The sequence below is a fragment of the Pinus tabuliformis genome, chromosome 2_2 (assembly GCF_031772625.1).
Source record: "Pinus tabuliformis cultivar Carrire ecotype Pingquan chromosome 2_2, CPIR1, whole genome shotgun sequence".
NCBI classification, from domain to species: domain Eukaryota; kingdom Viridiplantae; phylum Streptophyta; class Pinopsida; order Pinales; family Pinaceae; genus Pinus; species Pinus tabuliformis.
The window spans coordinates 719941357-719953798 of NC_142300.1; positions in this window are offsets into that span (position 1 = coordinate 719941357).

The following is a 12442-nucleotide window of genomic DNA, read 5'->3' on the forward strand; positions in this document are numbered from 1 at the left end:
AAGATATGTAGACCAAGTACCTCCATCTCGATGCCATTTTCTGTTCACTTCAAGACAACCATTTAATCCAAATCTCTCTTTTACACCTATTACTTCATTTAGGGGATTAGTAAGATAAATAAAGCGATCCCCCAGACCCCAAAGACCCAAGAGGATAAAACCTCTTCTAGTGTGGAATCTCTCATGGATACAAAGGCTCATATAACTGAACAATATTGTGGCTATTACCAGGAAGACCTCTGCTTTGACCTATACGAAAACCATGTCCGGGGGGAGGACCATTCTAGGTAGTTGAATCTGGTTTTTATTACCAAATCGCACTCATTATGCACCAATTTCCAGAATTTGCTTCCTGCTTAGCCGCGGTGCACATTGATGAAAAGAACTGCTTTGTTTTTTCATCTTGATTAAAAATCCTTGAAGTAATCCCAAAGTTAATCCAAAGATCCCTAGTTTACCTGATTTCTCCAAGAACCCAACAATTCATTGATGTCACCCTAGTGTATCAATACTCAACCCTCCCATCTGATGATCCAAAATCTTTTGCTTATAGATGTGTTAAAAAAATTACATGCATAAATTGGAGCTTAATAGAGAAAACTTAATGTACACATGAGACAAGAGGAGAAACACATAAATCATGAAAGAAGACAACAAGACTTGATAATGGAGTTCGTCCGTCTTGGACTACGTCTTCGGGCCCTGCTCGACCAATGGGGAGGCCTTTATTCATTAAGTTGCATGAAAAAGAAGAGTACAAGCATCAATTACAAAAAGGATTCTTATACCTCCATACTAAAAATTTGCCAAAAACAAAAATCTCTGATGGAGAAACAGACAAAGCCATTGTGTTGGTGGCGTCGAGAAGTGCTAAAACCATATAAAATTTGTCAAATTTTGACAAAGTGAAAATTTAGCCCTCCCGCAAAATTCTACCTCGAACTACGTGCACTACCTCTTCTTCCCTAGCACTTTGAAAAATTGTGTTTAAATATAAATTCTGGGGACATATTTCTCAATAATTTTGTTGGTGCCATTTGTTAAAGATTCATTTATTATGGAGGAGGTCGGGCGGTCAAACCTCGCCTCCTTCTTTTTTAATAACAAAATTTTATTAATTTAAAAATGGGTTGGGTTGGGCCTGCCCACCCCACTTCTGTTGCCTCCATTCTTTTCATAGATGGTTTGTTTTTTTGTTAATGTGGGTTGGGTCAGTGCCCCAAGGGATGGCCCACCCAACCCCCACCACATTTATGGTGGTCCATGAAGTTTCGTGGTGTGGGGTGCATGGCTACCCACCCCATTTGTTGGTTGTTGTAACCATTTCGTGGGATGGGGGGAGGGGTCAGGGGTCAAGGCCCACCCCTCCATAATTAACATTACGTGGTACAGGATTCAGTTGGGGTGGCGGGGTTGGTGGCCTGCCACCCCTTTTTTTAATATTTTCTGTTTTAAAATAAACCTAACCGCACATTTTTGGAAATTTGGTTTTGGACCGAAGGGGTCATTTTAGCGAGGCCACAGTTTTTCCCAGAACCTGGCCGGAGTTGGCCGGATTCCATTCTCTGAGAAATACGAAATTGCGCCTTCATTAATCCTACCCAGTCATCAAAAGTCAACCCAAATTTGACTGCTTCTATCTTCTTCATTCAGACTTGGATTGGAGTGCCATTCACATCGTTGGAATCAAGGTGATGAGCACTTCGATATGATTTCAAGTTCATCATCTTTTCGCCACTTGTAATTTTGAGATTTTTCCATGCCACTGTGTCTAAAGATCCACCTAGATCAATCCTCCCCATTGAAGAGATTTTGGACCGCCAATTGGCAAGTGAGGGAATTGTTCCCTCACTCTTTCCTTCTCCAGCCATTTTACCTTGCTAGAGTGTATCCCCTTGAAACTAGCTTGAAGGTATTACACATCTCCTCATCTTGAAGTCCTTTTTCTTCTGTCAAGGATGATGTCTTCAAGTAACTCATCAAGATACTCTGGTGAAAATTAATCTACTGTAGGAACTGTGCCTAGCTCTTCAGTGTCCATAATTAATGGTGGCTCATATAGCTTTAAGTTCTCCACATTAACTATGGAGTACATCTGCATATATATTGGCAAATTGAGATGAAAGGTATTATTTCCAATCTTCTCCAAGATGTTGAATGGACCATATCAGATTGGTCGCAACTTATTCCCTTCTCCCTTCATCCTATCCTTGTTGATATGGAACCACACTTTGTCGCCCACTTGAAATTGATGGTTGACTCGGTGTTTGTCATGTCGAGCCTTGTAATACGCTTGACTTTTCTCCAACTACTCCTATACTACTTGGTGAATCAACTGGATCGCTAAATGAATTGCTATGCTTTTTCCCTTGCATTACGTCCACCAGAGTCTTCTTCCCTTCCAAAGACCATATCAAAAGGGTCCTTTGGTAGGTAACCAAAACATGTCTCAAATGGTGAACACTATGTAGATGAGTGCACTGCTCGGTTTTAGGAATGTTGCACATATGGAAGATGCTCATCCCACAACTTAGGATGTTTCCCACAATAGCCTCACAACAAATGTACCACGATGCAGTTGACAACCTCTGTTTGTTCATCAGTCTGTGGATGAAATGCCATGCTTCTTTTCAACTTGGTGTCCAACATCTTCCACAAGCTAGTCCAAAAATCTTCGAGAAAGCAAGACTCCCGATATTACACAATCGATGTGGGCAACCCAAAATGGACCCAAACATGCTGAAAGAAAAGATGAGCAGTATGCTCTGTAGTGATCTTCTTTTTACAAGGCATTAAAATACACATCTTACTAAAACGGTCAATGACGACATACAAATAGTCGTGACCTTTTCTAGACAAAGGCAAATCTCCTACAAAATCCATTGACACACTTTCCCATGGACGACTCGGAATAGGGAGTGGTGTGTAGACCTCGAGTTTTCTATTAGAGGGCTTTGAAATAGAACACATCACACAACCCTTTACAGAGCGAGTCACAATGTTCTTCATATGAGGCCAAAAACAAAAGATTTGTACATGACATAAAGTTTTTTCAATACAAAAATGACCAGACACAAGGGAGGTGTGGGCCTCCCGAATTACATGGACCCTTTCTCCTGTGAGTATGCATAATTTGCCAAGGTGATACAATAGTTTCCCCTGCAAGTGATTGTTTACCACCTGTGAACCATGGGTTAGTTTTTCATAAATCTCCTTAAAGTCATCATCATGAGCATATTGTTCAGCATAACTTTCAAAAGATAATGAAGCATTATGCAAAATAACAGAAGCAGAAATAGGAGGGCGAGATATAATATCGACCACTTTGTTGCTAGTGCCCTTCTTATACTTTATTACCAAATGAAACTACTACAGAAAACCCATCCACCTAAAATGACAATATCTGCAACATGGTTTGTGACTGAAGATACTGCAAGGGCTGATGATCCATATGGATGATGGTCCCCTTGCCGAATAGGTAGTGTTTCCACTTTTTCACACTCTAGACCAAGGCATATAATTCCTTGTGATAGGTTGGGTAGTTTATCATAGCCTGAGAGAACTTCTCTGAATGGTAACATATTGGCTTCTTTTGTTTCATCAGTACAACTCCCATGGCACATCCGTTGGCCTCTGTCTCTATCTCGAATGGATGTTGGAGATCTGGTAAGGCCAAGACCGATGCGGTGATGATCTTTCCTTTCAATGTTTTGAAGGACTTTTGCTGCTTTCCTCCCCATTGAAAGACTTGCTTTACACTTGTCAATGCGTGTAAAGGTGCTGCAATAATAGAGAAATTGGCAATAAATCTCATCCAATACTGTACTGCACCCAAAAATTTGCGAACCTTGGTTACACTAGTAGGTTTAGGAAAATTTACAATTGCTTCAACTTTAGAAGGATCAATTTTTAGCTGACCATGACCAACAATATGACCTAGGTAAACCAAAGAGGTTTTCCCAAACTCACACTTTCACAACTTTACATAGAGTTTTTCATTTTTCAATACATCAAACATTTTCTTCACATGACATACATGTTCATTCCAACTTTTACTAAAGACAAGGATATCATCTAGATATACAAGAACAAATTCATCAATGAAAGGCCTAAAGAGGTCATTCATGACCCTCATGAAAGTGTCTGGAGCATTGCAAAGTCCGAATGGCATCACCATCCATTCGAACAACCCTTGTTTGGTATTGAAGGTGGTTTTCCACACATCCTACTCTGTAATTTGGACCTTGTGATAACCACTAGCCAAATCCAGTTTGGTGAAATAGATAGCATTCTTTAACTGATCTGATAAGTCATCAATGTGGGGAAGAGGGTAATGATTTCTCACTGCGATTTTGTTTAGTGCTCGATAATCCATGCACATCCTCCATGCGCCATCTTTCTTTGGCACTAAGAAAATCGGTGAGCTGCATGGAGAAGTACTTGGTCTGATGACCCCTTGGTTCAATAGTTCCTAAACCTACTTTTTGATCTCCTCCATCTCAATGGTTGACATCCTGTACATGCCAATATTTGGTAAAGGAGTGTCATGCTGCAAATGGATCTAATGTTGGATTTCCCTCTTCGGAGGTAATCCCTTTGGTTCATGAAACATCTCATCATAGTTAGAAATTAATTCACATAATTCCTTTTTATGCACATGATCACAACCCTGGAAAGCATCGGATAATTCTACATCTTTTCCCCTTACAATCATAAGCATGCAACCCTTACTCAAATTCACCAACCTCTTCATTTATCCTACACATACAAGGCTTGCACTGATTTTAGTTTGATGAGCCCTTACAATATATTCTACCCCAACTTTTGTGATTTGGTATTTGTTTTCATGATGGAAGAATATTGCTTTTCTATCATATAGATATGGACTCCCTAACACCATGCCACAGATATCCAATGTTATCATATCAAGTTTTACCTCATCCACTAACTTAGAAGCGATCACAAATTTAACCTTACACTTCTTAGTTACATTCAATTTTGCTTTATCATGTATCCATCCAAGTGGGTAAGGTTTTGGATGTGGTGTAGTTTCCAAGCCTAGCTTCTTTACCAAGGAATCTGAAATTAAGTTTGCTTGGGATCTGGTATCAAATAGAGTTTTCACTTTTGTATGATTTATGATAACTCTAATATGAAATAGCTCAATTCTCTTTCGTTCATTAGGAAGAGACTCATCTATTGAACTAGTGCCTTCATGTGATTCAGAATTAACATGAGGTGTAATTGTACCTTTTGTTCCTGCTGCTATGATCAATGCTTCATCTCCCGAATTGGATCCAAGGTCTTGCTGCACAGTCGCCACTGTCTTCTGCTTGCATTTTCCTCCATACTTCTTTGGTCTCTTTTCTGGGTGTTGTTTCCAACAATGATCATCGTCATGACCTTCCTATTTACAGTGATTGAAATAAGGTCTTTCTCCTTCATATTTCTTGGTTGATGTCGTCCTCTTCTCCTTTCCTTTCCCTTTCACTTTGGGTTTTCCATTTGGAGGTTTGAAAGGTGGCTTCTTGAAATGATCATCTCCTTCATCTTTACTGCTATTCTCAAGATGGATTGCCTTCACACTCACGGAGTCAATAGTAGTTGGTTCAAACAATAATATTCAATGTCTAAGGTAACTATGTAATGATCCAATATACTTAGTTACTACTTCAGGTGAGTCAAGTGCAATGCCCAAATTAAGTGTCTGTTTTCTAAATTCCTCTGTAAAGCTTTGAACATCCTAACCTCTGCCTTGCCTTAAGTATTGCCAATCCATTAAGGCTTTTTACTTGTAACCCAAGGGATAGAATTGTTCCCTTAATGCAGAAATGAAATTAGGCCACGAGGAAAGAAGATTACCCACACTCTTACTGCTTTGCAATTTTCTCTCCCACCAAACGAGAGCGGTGCTACTCAGTCGAAGAGAGGCCAGCTGAATCTTTACTTCGTCCTCATCAATATGTTGAATCCTGCAGTAGATTTCAATCTGCCTAATATAGTTATTAATCTTTTATGCATTACTTTCACCGTTAAACATGGGAAGATCAAATTTGACATTTAATTTAAAGAAAGGCTTCTTAGATGCATCCCTTGAATTTCTACGATTATGGTGATGAGAGGAAGAAGAACTTTCACTCGTGGAAGGAGAAGGAGGGAGTTCTTCTCCACCATTTCCGTGCACTAAACCTTATTCTTCTAGATTTATTTCTTCTACTTTCTCCAGCCTTGAAAGCAAATGACGAACATTCTTTGCCATTGTATAGAAGGTTTTGCGGAAATTGCGCTCCTCTTCATGACGAGCCTCTTCATTTGTCATGTTTCTCCTTTGATGCGCATGCCCCACTTCGGGATAGAAAGACTTTAGTTTCCCTTCACCTCTTCAGAGCCTATTTCTTGTTAGCATACAAACATGAAATTCACATCTAAAAAATACCTGCTCTGATACCACTTAATCCAATCTCTTTTGCTTATAGATGTGTTAAAAAAATTACATGCATAAATTGTAGCTTAACAGAGAAAACTTAATGTACACATGAGATAAGAGGAGAAACACATAAAGCATGAAAGAAGACAACAATAATTGATAACGAAGTTCTTCCGTCTTGGACTACGTCTCTGGGCCCTGCTCGATCAATGGGGAGGCCTTCATTCATTAAGTGGCATGAAAAAGAAGAGTACAAGCATCAGTTACAAAAAGGAGTCTTATACCTCCATACTGAAAAATGGATGAAAAATGAAAAACTATGATGGAGAAACAGACAGTGCCATTGTGTTTGTGGCATTGAGAAGTGTTGAAACCATATAAAATTTGTCAAATTTTGACAAAGTGAAAATTCGGCCCTCTTGCAAAATTCTACCTCGAACTACATGAAATTCCTCTTTTGCCCTAGCGCACTGAAAAACTGCGTTTAAATATATATTATGGGGGTGTATTTCTCAATAATTTTGTTGGTGTAGTTTGTTGAGGATTCGTTTATTATGGAGGAGGTCAGGCAGTCAAACCCCACCTCCTCCTTTTTTTAGAACAAAATTTTTATTAATTTAAAAATGGACCGAGCTGGGCCCACCCACCCCAAGGGCCGGCCCACCCAACTCCCGCCACATTTATGGTGGTCCATGAAGTTTCGTGATGTGGGGTGGTAGGGTCATGGCAGCCCACCCCATTTGTTGGTTGTTGTAACCATTTTGTGGGATGGGGAGAGGGGTCGGGGGTCATGGCCCACCCATCCATAATTAACATTAAGTGGTATGAGATTCAGTTGGGGTGGCGGGGTTGGTGGCTTGCCACCCCCTTTTTTTAATATTTTTTGTTTTAAAATAAACCTAACCGCACATTTTTGGAAATTCGGTTTTGGACCGACGGGGTCATTTTAACAAGGCCACAATTTTTCCTGGAATCTAGCCAGAGTTGGATAGATTCCATTTGCTGAGAAATGCCGAATTGCACCTTCATTAATCCTGCCTAGTCATCAAAATCAACCCAACTTTGACTACCTCTATCTTCTTCATCTGAACTCATATTGGAGTGTCATTCACATCGTTGGAATCAAGGCAATGAGCACTCCGATCTGATGTCAATTTCATCATCTTTTTGCTGGTTTGAATTTTGAACTTTTTCCATGCCACTGTGTCTAAAGATCCACCTGGATCATCTGATGAACAATAGTATTTCCTATAGATGGTCTTGGCCCTTGGCCTACAAGACCTACCTATAGCTGACAACTTTCATATCAACATCTTTTTTGGACCTATCCAACCCATCCTATCTCTAATTTCCCACCTACTGGGGGATGGTGATGCCACCATAGAAAACAAAGCCACCTTGGGGTTTTTAAGAGAAATGATGCAGCCTAGTCATTTATTTGATATTCCAGCGTACCTAGATGAGGCCATAAGGTTTCAGTTACACCATTTTGCCACTACATATTATTTCAAGTAATATTCTATGTTGTTCTACCTATTTTTTTATTCCCATGTGGATGCGTCTTAATACTTGGGTGTTAGAAAGAGGCCAGATGTTGATGGCTACTCCTAATTCATATCCACCTATATGGCTATCTTATACAAGATTATTCATGGTTTTTCTCCCCCCAAAGTTCTCCCCTAGCAAAGAGAGCTTCTCCAGCTCACCAAAGATAAAAGGGTAGGGGAATGGTACCTTTTCAGGGATCACACCATGATCAGGGCTTATGGTTGTGACATTCTACATTACCATATTCCCGTGTTCATGCCTATAAGGATATTTTCCTTAGAATTTATTAAGCAAAGTTTAAACACAGACCAACTCCACTTTGTCCTTGTAAAGAAGGGACATATATTCAAATTGGGAAAGGTCGTGGGGCCTTTTGTTGTCAACTCTAGGCAAGCCTTTAAGGTCACTGAATCATTATTGAATAAAATGAATTTCGAGCTAGGAGATGTCTGGCACTATGACCCTCATGGTGTCATTTCTCAAATGAGGGAGAAGCTCAAAGCTTCGACCTATGAACATCCGTATAGGCCTGAAATTGAATGCAAAGCTAACCTTGATTCATGGCCTATGGATACAGAAATGGATATCAAGCCTCCATTAGTCAAGGATAAAGCTCGAAAGAGGGCCGTGGACTAGGCTAAAGATATAGAGATGGATGACGTACATGAATTGAAGAAGGAAAACACCCAAGATACAAAAGAGGAATACATTGAAACTAGGCTAGTGGAGACAAGACCATATCAAATATGTTTCCAAGTGACCTTAGAGGAACCATCAGAGGCCATTCCCTCATCCTCTTCAGAGGTAGTTGTTTTAGGTCCAAAAGGAAGTGTAGCTGCTACTAGATCAAGCTGGCCTAGTGGAAAGGAAATTGATGAAAAAAAACAAGAAGGTGGGAGAGGAGATGCAATAACATATGGAATATCACTGACTTCCATAACAGATGAGACTTTTGGCTGCTATGGATTTGGAAAGAAATTAGATGAATTTTTCACTTAAGCATCCATTGGCATAGTATTTGCCTTCAGGTTCCCAATTTAAAGCCTTGGATGTTTCATTGGACCTAACAAGTGTTCCCCTTTCAGAAAGGATAAACTTCCATAGGAAGGTTGAAGAGATATTGTAAAATGAGCTCAACAAAAGTGCAATGACCATCATAAATGCTTAGAAACTTCTGGAGAAGGTCGTGGCTAGGTTGAAGCAACAGAGAGCCAACTCAAGAGATCTCCACATGTATAATGATAGCTTCAAGGAGTTAGTCATGAATTTAGGAGTGAATCCTGAAGATAAACTTATTTTGAAGGTCTCCTTTGAATCTCCCAAACAAAAATCCAGGTTTTGAGGCATAAGATGAAGATTCCAAGTAGTGAGCATGTCCAATCCAAGGAGGTTTCACGGGTAGAAGAAGATAAGGAGATGTTGGCAAAGAACTCATTGACAGGAACAATGAAATAGTGGCACTGAAGAAGTAGGGAGAAAAGCTGCAAAAGAGGATAGATTCGCATATATGTGCAATAATAGTGCCTAAAGACCCTCAAAACCTGAATGCACAACTCACTAAGACCCTCACTGAGATACAATTTTCATAGGGGGAGATTAAAAGGGTGCAGAATGATCTAGATGCTGCCAAAAAAATCTTAACACAGAAAGAGAAGCAATTGGAGACTACCAAGACAAATGTAGAAATCATTGGCGAGAATCTATAGGAAGAAAACTAGGAGATCTAGGAGCTCAAGGAAAAGTAGAAAGGAAATGTGTCCCTGCTGAAAGTAAGGAAACTAGTTTGGGATAAAATCATTGAAGAGATGAAGAACTAGTCGCAATATATAACTTTAATGGATGAGAAGAGGATCGTTATCAAGTATTATGAAGGATTTCTCCTGTAATCCAAAGAAGATGGAGAAAATAACTCCCAGATTGCCAAAAGATTCATTTATTTTGTGAATGAGAGGCTGCTCAGTGAACTAAGGCCCATAGAGGTGGATAGAGTAATTTCTATCGTGGAGATATCTAAGGTTGTACAGAAGGAGGAAGCCATGGTAAAGTTTGAGGACTATTTAGAGGTGGCATGAAATAATGTGGATGCCTCCAACGACGAGTTTGACAAGATCGTTGGAGTAGGTTTTCCTCGTTACTCGGATTTTCAGGGAGTGCTGATCCAGTGGGGACATTATAGTCAGAGACTAGTGGACGCCAAAAGTAAAGTAGACTCTTCTCATGAGAAGACTACTACTCTAAAGGGAAAGAATGTGTTTAACTATCTGAAGAGGGACTTTCAATTGCTAGGGATGGTCAAAACCTTGTTTCACCTTAGAATTAACTATGCAGGCCTAACCAATTGTTGTAGTGGCTACAACTACCCTCCAAAATTTTTCCTTAGCTATTTTAGAGCCTCCCTACCAACCTTACATAACACTTTGTCTTGCTTCATCAATTACTCAAGCTTCATGTGTTTTCCTCGCACAAAGGCGGCCTGTCGATCACAGTTGATCATTTCCCCTCATAGAATGCTCACCCGAACTTGGTTCAGCTATAGGGTGAGTAACTTCCCCTTGAAAATTACGCATTTCTAAAGGGCAACCAGCCTTCCCTCCAGGAATTATGCAATCGTCTCTGACAGCCTGCTAGGCTTTAGGATTATGCAATCCTACCAGCCAACCCTACCAGCAGGATTTGCAAAATGTTTCCCACCAACAGGTTGTCAAGCCTAGGATTTGTGCAAATCTGGGCAGCAGTCAGTTTCTCTACCCAGAAATTATGCAAACCTTCTGGGTAGTCAGCCCAGCTCCCAGCCAGAAATGTGTTTTTTTCTCCAGCGGTTAAGCAGTCTCTTACATCTGCAACTAAGTTGACCGGTTCCCTATGGGACTGAGCAAAATAGGCTTGCATGCATGGTTTGCTTCTCCCAAGGTAGCATGAAAAGGCATCCCTTGTTTCAGGGATCAATGTTTAGCAGTTGGAGGTTACATGCAAAGAGAAATTCAGAAACCTCCCACCTAGTGTCGCTTCCCCTAAATTTGTGGCATGCGTGTCACAACCTTGATGTTATCAAAAGTCATCAAACAGACACTACAGATCTCATTCCTCACATCAACCTTGCAACTCTAACATCCCACGTCACATCTAGGAGTAGTCAGCACATTCATCTCAGCTGTTTTGGGGTAATCTTGCTTCCCATGTTTTCTGCCACATTTCTGTTGCCTTTTGTGTTTTCACTTGTGGGAGTATTTTTTGCTTGATTTCTTTGAACAATTGTTGTCATTTACATGTATACTATCTTGTCCTAGCTCTATTTTAGTTTTTGTTGCTATCTCAGTACTATCACATGATTGAAACTATTTTTCACAAACGCTCGCCCAACTGATGAACTCCCTCACCCACATGCATGCTGATCTATTTTCTAAATCTTTCATTGATGTTTTGCATGCACTATTAATCGCTTCTACTATCACTTAGTGTTGCCATGCATTCATTGACTTACTTTCTTTCAGTTACCCATCGGCGAGTTGGGCCAACCTTGGCCCGGGCTCTGCCTTCACCAAGGCTTCATAGCACAATCTGGGAAAGGACGGCTCACCTTCCTCTCCTTATTTGTGCATTCCTGCCCAGCACTGGGCTTCAAGACCATTTTTCCCATTTCTGGAGGAAAGTGGCTGCTTGGCCCAAGAAATTGCCCAAATCTATCCCTGGGCCAACAATCCTTCCCAGCTGGAATTGCGCATTACACAATCCCAACAGTTAGTAGCCAGAATGGATTGTGCATTACGTAGTTCCAATAGTCAGCATGTCTCCCAATAGCCCATGCTGTGCCTTGTGTAGTCTTGGTAGTCGGTCTCCCAACCTCCCAGCTGAAATTGCGCAATCTTCATGATCATTCACCTAGGTATGTTACAAGTCAGTTCTCATGTTCATTTTGGTTTTCAACTGACAAATTTCTCGCCAAGATTGTTGCCATATCTCCAAGTATCGTAGGCGTTCATCTTCCTCTTAACAGTATAGGTAAATTAGTTTCTAGGAGAGCAGAGATTAAGACACCATTCAAAGCACGCTTGGAGATGTAGTAAATCAAGTGTCTATGAGCTTGCCTACTCACGAAGACATCAAGTTGTTCGTGGACAAGAACATCAAGCAGTAGCATCACAATAGTAGCAGGTGCAGGAAGCATACTGAATGCATTGAATACAAAGAATGCAACGAATACAACGAATCCAAGAGGGAGGTTGTTAACAACACAGAGGTGGAACAAAGTTGCAAGATCAAGTAGATCCACTAATAATAAAAGAAAATTTGGAGACTCAGGCTATGAGGTGACGACATGACATGAAGATTGCACAAAGATAGAGAATGGAATGAAGGAGTTGCATGTGCCGAAGCAGCAACTCAAGGATGAACATGAAGCTGCACAGATAGACGAATGAGTTGTAACAGGATTAGGAACAACAATGGGTGCAACATGCACTCATGGAT